At 45.3% G+C, this 17,731-nt stretch overlaps 1 long non-coding RNA gene across 1 annotated transcript; it reads right to left on the reverse strand.

Annotated features, from left to right (window-relative positions):
* Window positions 1-7,644: 7,644 nt before the first annotated feature.
* LOC311604454 lies at window positions 7,645-15,655 on the reverse strand. The gene is made up of 4 exons (XR_014781502.1): window positions 15,539-15,655; window positions 13,075-13,155; window positions 11,898-11,964; window positions 7,645-9,527 (listed from the first exon to the last, which is right to left on the reverse strand). It is a non-coding gene; the product is annotated as an uncharacterized lncRNA (long non-coding RNA).
* Between the last annotated feature and the right edge of the window lie 2,076 nt (window positions 15,656-17,731).

The following is a 17,731-nucleotide window of genomic DNA, read 5'->3' on the forward strand; positions in this document are numbered from 1 at the left end:
TCCCAACGTGCCCCACGATCAAGGACTCTAGTCCACCACCAAATGCATGGAAAATATGTCTTATTGTCTTTTATGTATGTATTCTCTGGCCATGGGACTGGAGAGAGCCATGCGACATTTTGGACAGACCTCGAGTTATTTTGAACTCTGCTTCTCTTTCTTAGAACTGGTATCATGTGTGGCCTCTCACCCTATTTTGCGATATTTTAAAGCAGGCGTGCCTAAGTAGATACTCTTAAGGCACAAGAATACATGTTACCTAAGTTAAAGAAGGCATAGTTGTACATGGATGCTTATTTCTAAGCTTGCCTCCATTCTTGAGATGCAGGGGGCTTTAGAGAATTTCTTACCCATTTTTTTTCCCCTTATAGATGAGGAAGCGGATGGCCAGAGTGGTAACAGGCTTGGTCTATATTGGATCAACTCTTTGAGGAGCGAGCTCAGTCTCCTCACTCAATCCCCATTGCTCCTTCCACTCCTTTTAAGCGTTGATTGGCTTGAAGGGATATGCACAGGGTGTCTTATATTGAAAACATGAGAGAGAGAGAGAGAGAGAGAGAGAGAGAGAGAGAGAGAGAGAGAGAGGGAATCCTATTAATGTGGAGGAGCTGACAACAGAGGACCATAAAGACTCTGTTTAGAGTTGAGATCTTTCTGGGCGTGGTGGTGGTGGTGGCACATGCCTGTAATCCCAGAACTCTGGGAGGCACAGGCAGGAGGATTGCTGTGAGCTTGAGGACAGCCACAGAGAAACCCTGTCTAAAACAAACAAACAAAAAGAGTTGAGATCTCAACCTCATTTGCAGGGTAGACTCTGTTACTTTTGATACAGACTTTAAGCTTACTAGATAGCCAAAGATGCCACTGAATTCCTCACCTCCTGTCTTCAACTTCCAAGTGCTGGGATTGCAAGCACAGCTCACTATACACCCAACTTATGGGAGAGACTTAAAAACGTAAAAGCGTCGCTTGTCAGCTGCTGTCTTAGTTTGGGTTACTATTACTGTGATGAGACACTATGACCAAATTATCCTTCTTGGCCTCTAGGAGAGTAAAGATGAAGGGACCAGAGAGATGGCTCACCGGTTAAGAGAGTAAAGGTGGCTACGCTTTGTGATAGAAATCCATTATGACCAGAGGTATTGGCTATGCTTACATCAATGGCTCCATCATTTACTTTTTCCTTGGGGGGTAAAATGGAGCTCGACTCATATTATGGCTGGAATATAAAACACCCCCCATCCCCCACTGTCCCCTGCCAGGGTCATGCATTGAAACACTTGTTTCCCAACTGGTAACCTTGTGTTGACCTTGTTTGGGAGGTTGTAAAGTCTTTGGGAAATGGAGCCTATAAGCAAGAAGAAGACCTCTAGGAGGCGGGGCTTGAGTTTACAGCTCTGTCTTGTTTCCGCCGCCCCCCCCCCCCCCGCCCCGTGTTTATTCCTTGGTCCATAGAGATGTGGGGAAGCACTCACATTCCTCCTCTTATAGCCTCAAGTTCCTCTGACCCTTGCCATCACTTCTCAAACATTGAGCCCACACAAATCCTTCCACCCTGAAGTTGCTCTTGTCCAGTGTTTGGCTACAACAGTGAAGTAAGTAACCAACCCAGTAACCCAATGCTGTCCTGACTAAGGGTAGATGACCTTTGAGCTATGTCACTCATTACAGATGAGTGATCACACTGATCTCGTCAGTTAGAAGTGGCCATGGAGCACGCGTGAGAGGTCAGAAGTGCAATAGATCTGCCTAAGCCCATCTCTATTACACAAGTGCTGTGATTATATATGAAAAGGCTGGAGAAGACAAGCCTTAGTTGTTACTAGTTTTGTCCTTAAAGATTGAATTACTGTTTTTTTAATCTCCAAAGGCTGTGTATTCGAAATTGAGAGAGCAGTCGTTGTAGCTTAACTTCCTGTGTGTGACTTCCTGGCCTACTTCTCCTGGGCTGTGTGACCTGCACTGGGGCATAGATGCTCCCTGAGCCTCACTCCTCATCTGTCTAGTGGGATAATATGAAGGCAGTTTCAAGTTGTCCTGAAGACTAAATGGATGTTTATGTGTAGCTGCTGTGGCAGCCTGGTATACAGCAAGTTTTTAATAAATGCTAGCTGATGCCATCCTGATATAGATGACAACATCCTCTCAGCTCCAGCAAAACACCAGATGTTAAGCCATATAAGCGGATCCCAGCAACTGCCCTCTTTCCCTGCCTGGGAACTGTAGGGTGTTTCCAATTATTGACATCTCTTCTGGGTCAGCCGTGCTTATCAGTGAAGGCCAGAGTCTATTATTTGCAATTTCATCCATTCATTGCACATTTTGGGGGTGTTACTAACATGCTGTTTTCTCTCCTTGGGGGCTGGAGGAAAAAGTAGGGCAAGCAAAGATGAACACAGTATGCTCTCAGTGTGTAGGGGTGACAGGTGTGATAGGGCAGGGATGCAGAAAAACGTAAACTGTAAAATGCCTTGCCTTCAAAGAGCTCACCGCCTTAAAAAGAGGATCAGTAAACAGTGACAAAGTGCCAAGAGATAGATGCACACAGTGCTAAGTGAGCACAGAAGAGGACGTGACTAAGGTGGCTTGTGGAGGTCCAGAAAACCTCACACAGGAAATGACACGAAAACTGGGTCAAGAAAGATGAGTAACTGTTTATCAGGTTGAAGAAGGGCTGTGTTTCTAATGGAACTACATGTACAAAGGCTGGGAGGCACAGCACACATAGCCAGCACTGTCTGGCAGCGCGACTATTCCAAAGGTGTACACACTGTTGCCCAGTCTCATCCTGGCTGGCAGAGCTTTACATGGAGTGGCCCTATCCACTGTTCCAAGCTCGTCTCTTGCTTCATAGCCCAGCCACATTGGCTCCATTTTGTTCCAGGAGCAGACAAACATGATTCTACCAAGGAGCTGTTGTACTTACTGCTTATTTCTGGAACGTTCTGAGCATTCTTCAACTTCTGGATGGCTCTTCCTTTCTCTCTGTAGGTTTTACCTCCACACCAAGGTCATTCACAGTCATTTTCCCCGAAGCAGATACTCTGCTAGTTCCAGGTAGCACATGTCACCAAGGTGTGCTTCATAGCCTGCAGTTATTTTTAACTGTTTCTGTGTTTATTGCCTGCCTGGCTCTCTGACAGCTAGTTTTAAGACGTGATCAAAAACTATCTTGCTCCTTTCGTATCCCCAGTAACCACGTTAGTCGCTGACATTGCATTCAATAGAAATTGATGAGTAAAAAGTGAATATATCAATGAGTAGATTAGAAGGTTGGAAAGACATTGGCTTTAATACCTTCTATTGTGTTTTTCCCAGGACCAGTTTCCATCCTTCTCCATACAATTCTGTGTCTTGGGCGGCTCGCCCATGTGAACCATAGTGATACTTCCGCTGTGTTGCAGTTAGCCAGTAGAAGCAGGTAAGGGGGCGGGGGGGGGGGGAGAAGTGGGGACAGTGCAGAAGCAGGTAAGGGGGCGGGGGAGGAGGGGCAGGCGCACTGTCTGCAGTGGCCTCCAGGTGGCTGCATCCCTCTTTGAAGGTCTCGGCAATGACTGGCTCCACACAGCCCTCTGTAATCCTTCCTTATTATACTTGACGGTGCCAGTGTGATAGTCTTCCTATCCTTCCATATTTCTATACCTTGTGCTTGCTTTATATCCTTCCTCTGTCTCTGGAGCCTGGTGAACTTTTATTCAGTTTACCTGTGCCAATCTGTTAACTGCCAGGGGCCAAGAAGAATGGAAGACGGTGGGCCCCAACCAGTTTCTCAAGAACTTTCCACGTTCAAGAGCTTAGGCTGACTGAATAAAATTCATTATTCAAAAAAGACGTGTTAAAGCCAGATCCTGCTGTAGGACCTGTGGTCTGAAGATTTGCTTGAGCCAAAACCCACGTGTTCGACGTCAGTGCGATGTTTCTAAGAAGTACCTCCGAGAGGCCGTTAGGCCATGAAAGTGGGGTCATGAGAAAGTCGTTAAAGTTTAGGAATAGGGCCAGAGCATTCTGAGCAGAGCTGTGGCACACAGGAACTAATCCCGAGGACTGACAGGTGGGGGAGCACTGGAGATGAGAGAGTGTGTGCAGAGTGAGGGGGAAACTACCAGCAGGGTGGACAGACAGGCTGCAGGCTGACAGCTGATAACTGGGTTAATTAAATGAACAGGCAGTTCTCAAGAAGAAGAAGAAGAAGAAGAAGAAGAAGAAGAAGAAGAGGAGGAGGAGGAGGAGGAGGAGGAGGAGGAGGAGAAGTGGCCAATGGATACGTTAGAAAGCGCTCAGCATGACCTTAGGATTTCTACTGGTGTGACAGAGCATCATGGCTGAAAGCAACTGGTGGAGGAGAGGGTTTATTTCATCCTTCAACTCTTACGTCACAGTTTGTTACTGAGGGAAGTTGGGGCAGGAACTCAAAGCAGGAACCTGGAGGCAGAAAGCAAAGCAGAGGCCGCGGAGGAGGAACGCTACTTACTGGCTCGCTCCTCAGCTCCTCATCATTGTGTTCAACTTGCTTCCTCATACCACCCTGCCCACGGGTGCCGCCACCCCCCGCAGTGGGCAGGGCCCCTCTCACGTCATCAATCATCAACCAAGAAAACGCCTTATAGACTTGCCCATGGAGGCGTGTCTTCTCAGTTAAGATTCCCTCTTTCCAGAGGACCCTGGCTTGTGTCAAGTTGACAGAACACTTGCCAGCACCACAAACATCACTAGCCATCAGAAGACTACAAATTGAAACCATTCTGAGATTCCTTCTCAGCCTAGTCAGAACAGCTGTCATCCAGAAGAGAAAGCATAACGCTGGCACAGCCTGGGGTAGAGGAGAAGCCCGTAAGCCATGACTGGCAGGAGTGTAAAGTAATGCAGCTACTATGGGAATTAGCACAGGGGCTTCTCGAAGTTTTAAACATAGAACTTTTTAAATATAGAATTTTTAAATATAGAATATATGACTTAGCTTCGGGGGAAATAGCCAAAGGACTCTACAGACCACCACAGAGATATTTGTCCGTCCATGTTTACTGGTGCTTTGGTCCCAGTAGCAAGAAAGCAAGATCAGCCTAGATGACCCCCGATGGGTAACGATCAACAGGCAATGAACACTTAACACAGGCATTAGATTTATGTTCCACTTTAAAGAAAAAATGAAATTGTAAGATTTGAAGGAAAATGGTAGACATGAAAATTAGTCTGTTCTAAGGTGGTGAGGGAAGTCCAGACTCAGAAAGAGAAATGCCACATGTTCTCTCTCCCACGCAGATCCTAGTTTTGCCTATTCATATATATATATATATATATATATATATATATATATATATATATATATATATATATGCATATATATGGGGGGGGACATAGGTCACAGACCTGGAAAGGGGACCAGGAGAAGGAGAAGCAGTGTTGAGCAAGGGCACGGGTGTACTAGGACACATGTGGGAAGCCACTGAAGGTGGAAGGGGGTGTAAGAGAGGTCAGGAGTGTGTAAAGGAGATCAGGGGTGGAAATCCAACCAAATACAAATGACATTTGGAAAAGGCCATAATGAACCCTAATAATTTTTGTGTGAATTGACGAGTTAAACAAAATGGTGCCATCATGAATGGAATGTGTGTCCTTATAAAAGTGAATCATGGGAAGCTCGTTAGCCCATGGGGGGGGGCAGTAGGGGGTGACAGCCATCTGTGGCCTGGAGGCAGATCCTCACAGACTCTCTCAGCATCCTGACCTTGAACTGCTCACTGTCCAACACTGTGAGGGGTCAGAGTCCAAACCCTACCTCAAGCAGTGTGAGAAGTGAAGATGGACGCTGCTTATCTTCTGACATCCTTATATGTGCTGGGGTGCTGCGCGCGCGCGCGCGCGCACACACACACACACACACACACACACACACACACACACACTTTTTTTTTTTTTGGTGGCATTCTCCTATCTGCCTTCAGCATAACCCCGGAGGGAGGCACACAGTTGGGGTCCCTGCTGACTTACACACACTTGTCTGTGCATTGGATACATGAGTGTCTATATTAATAGCTCTTTACGGGATAACATTTAAAAGCCTAGGGATGGAGGCAGGATAGTCTAGCGCAAGTGACTAAAATCTAATAACTAGAGAATACATGGGGTGTAGAGACAGGCAGGAACGTGGATCAATATTAGAAGAGTAAACACAGCTGGGCGTGGTGGTACACACCTTTAATCCCAGAAATTGGGAGACAGAGGCAGTCAGATTTCTGTCAGTTTGAGGCTAGCCTGGTCTACAAAGTGAGACGCAGGACAACCAGGGCTACACACACAGAAACCCTGTCTCAGCAAAGAAGAAGGAGAAGGAGAAGAAGAGGAGGAGGAGCAGCAGCAGCAGGAGGAGCAGCAGCAGGAGGAGGAGGAGGAGAAGGAGAAGGAAGAGGAGGAGGAGCAGGAAGAGGAGGAGGAGCAGGAGGAGAAGGAGAAGCAGCAGCAGCAGCAGGAGGAGGAGGAGAAGCAGCAGCAGCAGGAGGAGGAGGAGGAGGAGCAGCAGCAGGAGGAGGAGACACAGAGCTAGGGCAGAAACCAGGAGTCAATCTAGAAAGAAACAGGAAATGACAGAGTTTTATGTGGAACAGGACCATCTGGGCCCCAGCTCTTCAAACACCCAGCTTTCCTCCATGCAGGGGGTGTACTTCCAGAGAGCACTGGCAGAGAAACTAGCCTCTCCATCTTCTGATTAAAAAAGCCATTCTCAAAGATAATATAGTCTAGGGCAGGAGGGAAAACATGCAGAGCTATGTTTTCAATCAGCTCACTAAAATGTCATGGGAAACATGAAATGTTAAAAACAAGAAAATGCAACCCTTTAAAATACAACTCCTATTGTGACTGACGGAACAGGGCAGGCAGTTCAAGCTGCTGGATGCCGGGCTTTTGTAGTAACTCAGGCAATCCGGGAAGGTATTATGACTCTTTAATAAGTGCCCACAGTGGAATGTTGCTACCGGGCCAGGGCCTTGTAGATCTGAGCACACCACGGTGCACATACCCTTGGAAGTGGAGGAGAAGCATCATTGCTTGTGCTCGGCAGGCAGGCCCTGTAGGTCAACGACCAACAAGCAATCCTGTAATTGCTCCGGCCCTGTATTTGATGGCAGGGTGAGGGAGAAGCAAGGGAAGAAAACACTGAGATGTTCAATGTTGTCAGGACATTTACGTCTCTCCCCTACATTCAGCCATCACAAAAGCCGAGATTTAACTCATGTTGCCTCCGTCTTTGGTTTCCTTTGTGGCCATTTTGATGCGTGTGTGTGTGTGTGTGTGTGTGTGTGTGTGTGTGTGTGTGTGTATTCATGTGTGTGTGCAGCACCACAGCACATGTAAGGATGTCAGAAGAAGATAAGCAGCAGGCCATCCTCACTTCTCACACTATTTGAGATAGGGTCTCTGTTTGCCGTTGCATATTGCTAGGGTATCTGGCCTGCAAGTCTTTTTTTTTTTTTTTTTTTTTCTTCTGTGGAGGAGGAAGTGCTCGGATTCTCCTATCTCTGATTCCCATCTTGTTGTAGGAATATTGGGATTATAGACTTTGGTCAGTTTTACCCAAATTCTAGGGGTTTGGACTCAAGTGCTTTTACCAATGGATCCGCCTTCTCATTCCCACTGTGATATTTTTAATTAATTTTGCCTTTCCAACTCAGCAATACAAGACATCATCACATTTTCTTTCTAACTCATTTTACCATAGCAGATGATCAGTTTGCCTGGGAAAGTTTGTCATAATTGGGTTATTTCCTGCCCCCTTACATCTCTACTTTGTCACCCTTCTGTTTTGCTTAGCCTCTCTCTGCCTGGTTTCGTCATATCCTGTTGTTAACTTCCTGTCCATCCCCGAGGACCCTCTTCCCTCTGCATAGACAATGTGAGGCTCTCTTCATTAAAAATATTTGTTTACTCTTGAAAATTTGGCTTTATTTCTCAAAATAGCATCTCAACTTGTCCAGGAACCTTTAGGGTTAGCATTGTTCAGAGTACACGGTCTACCCTTGTGCAATCCTCATGGTGACTCATTGATTTCCTGTCATTCTTTTAGCATCACTTATGGATGGTTGGAGGACAGAGAGATGTTTACTTTGGAAAAGTTAAAGCCCAGTTTTGCCTGCAAGTGGAGTCAAAATCCAGGCAGGGCCCACAGGGGGAACGAATCACTTGGCTTTAAGCCCCAAGTGGAGAATTAAAACTGATCAGTCAAAGCTGCGATGAAGCAAATTTCAGTGCAACACTTGGACATGTTTTATCACCTTCAGACTTATGCAGAGATGCAACAGGAAATTCTTACTGAGGCACTCAGATTTAGACTAGGTTATTGTAGTTTGCTGTAGTTTGCTGTAGGTTGCTGTAGGTCACTGTAGGCTGCTGTAGGTTGCTGTAGGTCACTGTAGGTCACTGTAGGCTGCTGTAGGTTACTGTAGGTCACTGTAAGTAACTGTAGGCTGCTGTAGGTTGCTGTAGGTTACTGTAGGTTGCTGTAGGTTATTGTAGGTTGCTGTAGGTCACTGCAGGCTGCTGTAGGTTGCTGTAGGTTGCTGTAGGTCACTGCAGGCTGCTGTAGGTTGCTGTAGGTCACTGCAGGCTGCTGTAGGTTACTCTAGGTTGCTCTGGGTTGCTGTAGGTTACTGTAGGTTGCTCTAGGTTGCTCTAGGTTGCTGTAGGTTACTGTAGGTTGCTGTAAGTTACTGTAGGTTGCTGTAGGTTACTTGAGGTTGCTCTAGGTTGCTGTAGGTTACTGTAGGTTGCTGTAGGTTACTGGAGGTCACTGCAGGTTACTGTAGGTTGCTGTAGGTCACTGCAGGCTGCTGTAGGTTGCTGTAGGCTGCTGTAGGTTGCTGTAGGCTGCTGTAGGTCACTGCAGGCTGCTGTAGGTTACTCTAGGTTGCTCTGGGTTGCTGTAGGTTACTGTAGGTTACTGTAGGTTGCTGTAGGTTACTGTAGGTTGCTCTAGGTTGCTGTAGGTTACTGTAGGTTGCTGTAGGTTACTGTAGGTTGCTCTAGGTTGCTGTAGGTTACTGTAGGTTGCTGTAGGTTGCTGTAGGTTGCTGTAGGTTGCTGTAGGCTGCTGTAGGTCACTGCAGGTTACTGTAGGTTGCTGTAGGTTACTGTAGGTTGCTCTAGGTTGCTGTAGGTTACTGTAGGTTGCTGTAGGTTACTGTAGGTTGCTCTAGGTTGCTGTAGGTTACTGTAGGTTGCTCTAGGTTGCTGTAGGTTGCTGTAGGTTGCTGTAGGCTGCTGTAGGTCACTGCAGGTTACTGTAGGTTGCTGTAGGTCACTGCAGGTTGCTGTAGGTTGCTGTAGGTCACTGCAGGTTGCTGTAGGTTGTTGTATCCTATACCAAAGTGTTGATGAGCTCTTAGATCAATGGGTGCATCTGAATTCTGAGATGTTATCACAGAGTCATTTTCAGGTTCATTTACGACAAGATATGATTGTGATGCACGCCACTGCTGCACTCACACTCTATGTTTATTTTATTTTGTGTATATACAGTTAAAATCATGGTCGTTCTGAAAAAAACGAGCAATATAAAATAAATAAATGTCTCAGCCTTTTAAAAAAATCTCTTCCTCTTTCTTTGAGTCATATAAAAATTGTTAAGTGAATTTTGGCTTGCAATTAGGATAGAATTTCCAACAATTTCTGAAATGCTCCTAAGAATACTTCTGACATTTTGTGCTATCTATTTATGCAAAGTGGCACTCTTAACATTGATGTTATATATAATATAAATAAAAATATTGAACAACTTTGAAAAACTGAAAGTGCTCTATGTCCTGAATATCAAATACTCAGTGACAAGATTTGTTTTTTTTTTTTAATGTAAAAACGAACATGCAGACCTATCTCATTAATATGCAAACAGACTTTTGTGTTTAGGAAGTGACAAATTATGTTTTAAAGTAAAATTCAATATGATTTACTAGTAGTAAGTGTTTCATTTGTATACTTATTCTATATGCTTGCACACCTGATGCTCTGTCAAAATTTCTCTGGTGATAATGATTCACAAATGGAGAAGGCCTGCCTTAGGTCTTGGAGAGATGACTCAGCAGTTAAGGTCACCTGCTGCAGAGGACCCAGGTATGGTTCCCGGCCCCATACAAGGCAAGTTCTTAAGTTCTCATACTCAGTTTTAAGTTCAGAAATCATCTTAATACTTTCTTCCTGGACACAGTACAAAGCACATGGGACCCCACATATCACAGGTATGTTGGGGGAAACGGACACGTGAGTGAATGCACTACTATAGCATATTAGCTGAAAAATAATGTAAATGGGTGTAAGGTAAAACTCTGGAAATAGAGGCTCCCATGTATAATGAGAAACATTATACATTAACTAAATTAATTAAATTTACACATTAACATAAATAAAACTCACATTCAACATAATTAAAATTCTTAAATGTAATAAAGCAGGGACATGGTGCTATGGGAAGAGGATCAAACAAGAGTGATGTAGAAATGGGTAGATTTCCAAAATATTTCTGAAAGGATAATCTTGAGGAGATTTGAGTTGGCCCAGGTAGTATAGGCTCTTAATCTGAGCTACTTGGAAGGCTGAGGCATGATGATTATAAGCTCAGGACCTTCCCTACAGTGAGTGAGTTCAAAGCCAGCATGGGCAATTTAGTGAGACCCTCCCTGCCTCAAAAAAAAAAAAAAAAAAAAAAAAAAAAAAAAAAAAGGCAAGCCGGGCATGGTGGTACATTTCTCTAATGCAGAGCTCAGAGACGCAGAGACAGGCAGATCCCTGTAAATTCAAGGCAAGTCTGGTCTACCTTAGGACTGCCAGGCCAGCTAAGTCTACACAGTGAAAGTCTGGCTCACCAACAACAGTGGCGACAATGATGATGGTGACTAAGATGACAATGACCATGATGTCAAAAGAAGACCAAGGATACGGTTTAATAACAGAATAGTGCTTACCTAGCATGCTAAGCCCTAAACTCAATCTCCAGAACTAGAAAGAGGAGGGAAGGAAGGATGAGGAAGGCAGAGAAGGAAAGGGGGAGGGAGAGGAGGAGGAGGAGGAAAGACAAAACTGAGGAATTAAATCCAGATAGGATAGACAGTGTATGGCAGGTGCTTGTTAAAATAGCATACCAGAAGAGTCAGAATTTTTCAGTTTATTGTGGCCAAAGTGAAGGTACAGGGAAGGCAGGGATTGAAGGAGAAGAGCTAGGCAGAAAGGATGGTGTCATGAAAGGTCTTAGATGCTATTCCAGGGCTGGAAGAGATGACACAAAGTTAGGTGAGGATGAATGAAGAGTTCCAAGCAGGGAGCCACATGGCAGCTGTGTGGAAAACGGACACTGGATGGACGGGGGAGGGGGAGGAGACATCTTGAGGCTACAAAAACCCCAGAAGGGAGATGTTGAAGGCCAATCTTGAATTTTGAGCCTAAGTGGAATCTAAACTAAGAGCTTAATGTGTGCCCTCCCGAAACACTGTCAAGGGCGGGGGGTGGGGGTGGAGGGTGATTTGGTTCTTACATCCTGTAGGCCTGTCTCTTGGAATGTGGGTTTACAGAGTAGATACCACACAAATATGGCTCTTTTGGGGTTATTTAAATTTGATTTTTCCACAGTCTCCTTGTGACTAGGAAGTGTCACTAGGGAAGAGGAGAGTGAACAGCGAAGGGATGCATTTAAAGAAGGATGCTGGCCTTGAACTCACTCTGTAGTGAAGACCATGAACTTAGAATCCTTATGTCTCAGCGTCCCAAACTTCACTGCACTGGACCAGGGATAGTCCATCCCTGGATCTCTGGGAGACAGTAGAGACCAGAAGCTAGAATTAGCCTGTTGGGGGAAAAGGTCTGTGTTGAGTCACAATTCTCACTACCTGCACAGCTCAGGTAGTGAGGACTTGTACCTTCAGGAAAAGACCCAGGAAAGAAGAAGTCAGTGGTCTTCTTTGGACTTCAGCATGGAGCTATGATCTGGAGGGAACAGAGTCGTATGGAATTTCAGCCTTATGGATGGGTTGGTTCTTCTTGTCGTCACAGGGTATGTTTACATGGCTGGAGAAGCGCTGCATCTTGCACAGTGCTCCTCACAGTGCTCCTCACAGTGCACAACTACCACAGTGGAAGAAGCCCAACAGGAAGAAGATTCAGAAAGTCTGTCTCCTAAAAAGACAGATGTCAGGACAGCGTGCGAGGCACAGAAGGAGCTGGTAATGACTCTGAGCCAATTATGTGCTAGGGACGTGGCCAAATGATTTCCTATACCTTGTCTAATTTCATGAATTTAATCATGACAATCACCTTATGAAGAAACTACTGTATGCACATTTTGCTTGTAAAAATATTAAAGGAAGCTATATCTTGTCAAGTAAAGTGATTTGCACACAGTATCATATACCATATTGATTATCTTTTGCCACAATAATGCCTTATGACAAATAACACAAAGCATGGTGCCTTAGAAGAGTGTTGATTTAGCTCCTAAGTCTGAAGGCTGGTATACAGGCTGGGCTCTGCTGAATAGCTCTTCTGGCTAAGCTGGGTTCCTTACGTACTTGTCCTGGAGTGTCAGCAGAGTAGGCTAGCTTCCACTGAGACAAGTGGGAGGCCTTCTCAGCTTCTGGTGGGCTAGCCTTAGCTCACTCACAAATTAAAACATCTTTTTCTCTCTCTGGTAATATTCATCAGGCTAAAGAAAAGCATATGGCTGAGACTGGACTCTGAACTTGAATACATATGTGTGGGACGAGCCCAGGAACAAATGTATTGTATCTACACTTGACTAATAGATGTCAGCTGAGATTGGAGCCCAAAGCCCTGACGGGCCTCTACTGTAAATCGCATTGCCTTGCGTACTAGCCAAATTGGGTCTAAAACATCCCAAGTCTTTGAATTTGTCTCCAACTTATCCTCTAGTATAAGATAGATTCAATCTATATACTTACTTATACTTTACATTTTTTACTTTTAATTTTTAATCAAAAGAACTTGATGGAGACAATGGAAGGAAGAGCGCTAAAATTATTATTATTATTTTTTTAAAAGATAGGCAACTTACAAAAAAAAAAAAGATAGGCAACTTACTTGGTCACTACTAGATTCTAAGAAGCTCCACAGAGGATAATACAAAGACAGTCTTTCTGTTGTTTCCAAGAGATGCTGGGTCTACAACACATTTGCATTCAAAAGAACCTTGTTAGTGTGGCAGCTGGCCCAAGAAGATTGGGAGCCCAATGTAAAAAGGACAGAAGTGTTGTCCACAAACCAAATTCATGTAGTTAAGGAGTGCTGGGATTGTAGTTGTGGCCCTGGGTAGCCTAGATTTCGGAATGCATTCTTCTCCCTCATTTAAAAGAAAAGTTGAGGCCAACTCTTTGTGTCCCAGCAGGAGAAAAGAATAACACTTGACCTTCTTTTGTTCCAACAATAGTCTGAAACTGCCCCATGACACTGGCCCAAGAGTGTCATTCATCAGTTGTCAACTGGGCTTCCTGGACAGGGCTGTGGTCTCCTTGTGTTATCATGTTGCTGTGTGGCATTCTTTCGCCTCAGGTTTTGGCATTTAGAGAGGGGAAAAAAATGACCATGAAAAATGTAAGTTGGATGCTATTCATCGACTTATTTATAAATAAATGGAAACTGACAGGCACCCCTTAAGAAAGTGTTTACTGTGTGGACAACTGTTGATGACATGGGTTGAAAGACCCAGTCTGGTGCCACCAGGACCAGCTGCTCCTTCAGAAGCTGCCGCTGTGCAGCCTCCCTTTCGTTTTTTTGGCTTGGCACACACATTTTTCAGGCTGCCTTCCGTGAGTCTCCGGGATCTTTTCTCTCCGGCACTGTCTGCCAGAGAATAGTAGTCAGACTTTCTCACAGCCCTGAAAGCTTGGGTTTTGTGCGCTCTTGATCTCTGGCGGGTGCCGTGGCTGCTAACATAATGGACTTCACTCGCTGCCAGCAGATGCATCTGCCCTTGGCCCCTTAACTTTGCTTCATGGAAATGACACTCAATGTTTTGTTCTTCGTGCTGCTTGGGCTGACATTTGCTAAGCCGGACAAATGTTTTTGTTTTCAGTGGAGAAGAAACTCTGCTCATTGCTTAGCTGGGGGGTGAGGGGAGGGCTTTAAGTTGCTGGGTTTATAGTAGACCTCAGGCTGGCTTGTCTGGGTGATCGCTCCTTAGTTACTCCAAGTTGGGGGCATTTGGGGACTGCTGGAGAATGGATTTTGGGGGAGAAGTTCTGCTCCCCTCAGAGACTGTAGATTATACAGACTTGTTACCCAGTTACAAGAAAGCAGTTAAGTCCCTGACCACCCATCCTTTAGTCAATCGTCCACCAATAAGTATGTTCTTATTATCTGGGTGGATGCAGGAAACTGTGCTGGGCTCTGGGAAGACAAATGGGCTAGATCCTTAGAAGTGTACAACTTGACAAAGAAAAAATACACATGAAGACAGAGGCACAGCTAAGGCTGTGTTTAACGCCATCGTAGCGGATGGCTGCTACGAAGTAGGGATCACAGCGAGCTGAAGAGCCTAGGGAAGTCTTCCCTGGGGAAGAGAAATTGAAACAATGTGAGATGCCTTCTGACACACTGGAGGTTGAGTGAACCCAGATGGATAAAACACAGCTATAAATAGAGCAGTCCTGGCGTGCATGGTGGGTATTCCAGAAGCTGAAAGAGTCTGTGCTTTCAAACTCCACATTTTAAACCCAGAGGTGTCATGTGTGTGCCTGCCATGTCCTCCAGAGATGTCAGCAAACGGAGGAACAAGGCAGAGGGCTCCTGTGGCCTCCACTCATAGCTTTCCATATTCTGTAGTCTTGTGAACCACACACACATCGCTGTTTCTGTGTAAAAATGGGGAAGCTAAGGCAGAGAGAAGCTGATTGGTTTGTCTACGTCTCACGTGTCTAAAATGGCTTGGCCTTTGGAAACACATATGCTAGGAGCTTGATTTTTTTTTTTTTAAGATGATAAAGAGAGTGGAAAAGTTCAAATAGTAATTTTGCTTCTTAAAAATGAAATGCTGCTTGTTAGATGAGATCATTGGCAGTAATTACAAAAGTGATTTAGGTGACAAAAAGGAAAATTAACTATAAAAGGAAATAGACCAGTTCACGCGTCCTTCTGGAATAGACATCACAGTTTTCAGGAAGAACAAAGTGTGTATGTGTGTGTCTGTGTGTGTGTGTATACACACAGGTGTGAGTATATTGTGTAATTTTGACTGAGTGTATGTGAGTATGTGTTGAGTATGTAAGACTGAACATGTGTGTACGTCTGTGTAAGTGTGTGATTGTGTGATTGTGTGTGTGTGTAGTGCTAGGGCTATGATGTTAGAATTGTACGCATTCTGCGCATTTCCGGTCTGTACTACAGGGTCAACATATTAGAATACATTAGAATCTGTTACAAAATGGTGAACAATAAATGCCCCCAAACTATCGGGGTGACAAGTGTTGCTTTGGGGAAACTGAAATTGGCCTGAGAACCAAATATAATGACGCTGAAATAAAAGCAAACTGAAAAAATGGAGACTCACAGCCAGCAGAATGTTCAGTTTCAGTGGTTTTCCTTGGTCAGTCATCCTCTGGCTTGGTGTGTTTGTGTTCCCTTGGGCCTCCTCTTGTAGCGTGTATGTCCTTTCACACTCTTGCCTGCCTCCCTCCCGCTGCTCTCTTGCATGGAGAGTATATTGGAGACTCCTAAGGCCACTCCCCAGGGCAGTGGTCTCAGGAAACAGCAGACGGGGCAGGGTGGGGGTGGGGTGACTTACACAAGCAGTTGGCAGCAGACTGTAACTTTGCCCGTGTGCCTTAGCTAGCCTTGGTGAAGTGCCAGGAGAGCAAATTCCCTGATGGTGAAGTTTCCTTTCCTGCCTGACCCTTGACTGGGACCATTGCTTAGATCTGTCTTCCCCCTTTCCTGACTGGTTAGAGGGAGCACAGCATCCTGGGGCCTGAAGCTAGGCAAGAAAATGACCTCATTGCCTTCAAGCCACCTTCTCAGGAAGATGTTTCTTCAGGTCTTGCAGAAAATTAATATTAATATTAATGCTCCTCTCTCGCCAGGACCACTGTAATGTATGGCAGATTACCTCTCTCCCCAAAACCATTATAATATGTGACAAACTGTGTTTTGCTGGGAGAAATGGTGAGATTTATATGGTGACATTATATGGTGACATATTATGGTGACGTAGCACACATGCAGGTATAGGGAGGTGTACCAAACAATGCCATTACCACTCACGGCAAAGAATACAACATGGGAAACATATGAAAGGGCAGTTTAATGCTACACACGTCTGGACAGCTGGCAGCCCTTTTCTTCCTGAGCTGTATGGATTTCTTGAAGCATGTGCATAATTTTCTTATTGTGCAGGCCGGGCTAACAGCATCTACCCCCAGTGGTCTCTATGGGGTGCGAGGTAAGCCATCTCACACGTTCATTGTCAGCTGGTCATGCTCTGGGACTTCTGGCTAGAATGGCTGTCGGAGATGTACGCGAGGTCTTTTCCTTTGCTGTCTCCGACTGTCATTAATGTCTCTGTCCGCTCTACCTGCCTTTCTGAGGAGGCTGTTTCAGTTGTGTGGTGACCATTCATGTGTTCATCCTGCAGGGCACCAGTGTGTGTGTGTGTGTGTGTGTTTGAAGGGGTACAATACTTGACAGACAGTGGTCCTGAAGTGAATGGCAGTGCCTGAATAAACGAGTCACTTTCCCTAGTTGCTTCTCTCAGAGTTTATAATCTGATAGCAGGGGTACCACACATGACAGGCTTCTCAAGGAAGGCTTTGTCTTTAAGGAGGTAGGATGGAGCCCTGATTAAAACTACTATGGGCACAGCTCAACAAGTAGTAGGCCTCTTGTGTACTGAAAGAGGCACCCTAAGTCCATTCTCAAGAACCATAATACAAAATGTTCCAACGCTCTACTTACTAATGGGAACAATGTCCTCTCCTTTAATTCACCCGTCTGTAAAATGACACACAATCCCTACCTCAGAGAAACAAGAGTAAACAGGAGCAGCTTGCTGAGGACAGAGCCCCGGGTGTGGGAAGCTGTTGCGCAGGTGGTGGTTTGTTATTGCTGTTGCTGAGAAAGAAAAGATGAAAGGACCCGAGAGACTGTTGACAGGAAATGGTGCTTCCAGGGAGAGCACTCATCTGTGAGGCGCTTTGAGGCCGCTGTTGCATCTGAGGTGGGTTTCCTTCTTCACGTTTGGGCATTCCCAGGTGCTACTCCGCCATCTGAGTCACCTGCCTGTGCCCACACATCCATCCCTCCTCACCCTCACCTCACATTTTAGATGCTGTTTTCTCCATCAGGTCTCTGTCCAATCCGTGTGACAAGGTTAAGACACCCGTTGTGTGTTTGCTTAAAACACTAAAGACTTCTACAACATTGTGATGGGTGGATCGGGGCCCAGGGGAATCTGCTCAAACTATGGCACTAACCAAAGACAATACAAGTAGCAAACATGGAACCGCTACTCTGATCTACCCAATGGACAGATATTCTCCACAGTTATGTGGAGAGCGGGGACTGACTCTGACATGAACTCTGGTGCTCCATATTTGACCACCTCCCCTTGGTGGGGAGGCCTGGTGGCACTCAAAGAAAGAATAAGCAGGCTACCAAGATGAGACTTGATAGCTTATGACCATATAGTGGGGGAGGAGGTCCCCCTTGGTCATAGACCTAGGGGAGGAGGTCCCCCTTGGCCATAGAC

Source organism: Acomys minous (genome assembly GCF_964271855.1).
Source record: "Acomys minous genome assembly, chromosome: 9".
Taxonomy (NCBI): Eukaryota; Metazoa; Chordata; class Mammalia; order Rodentia; family Muridae; genus Acomys; species Acomys minous.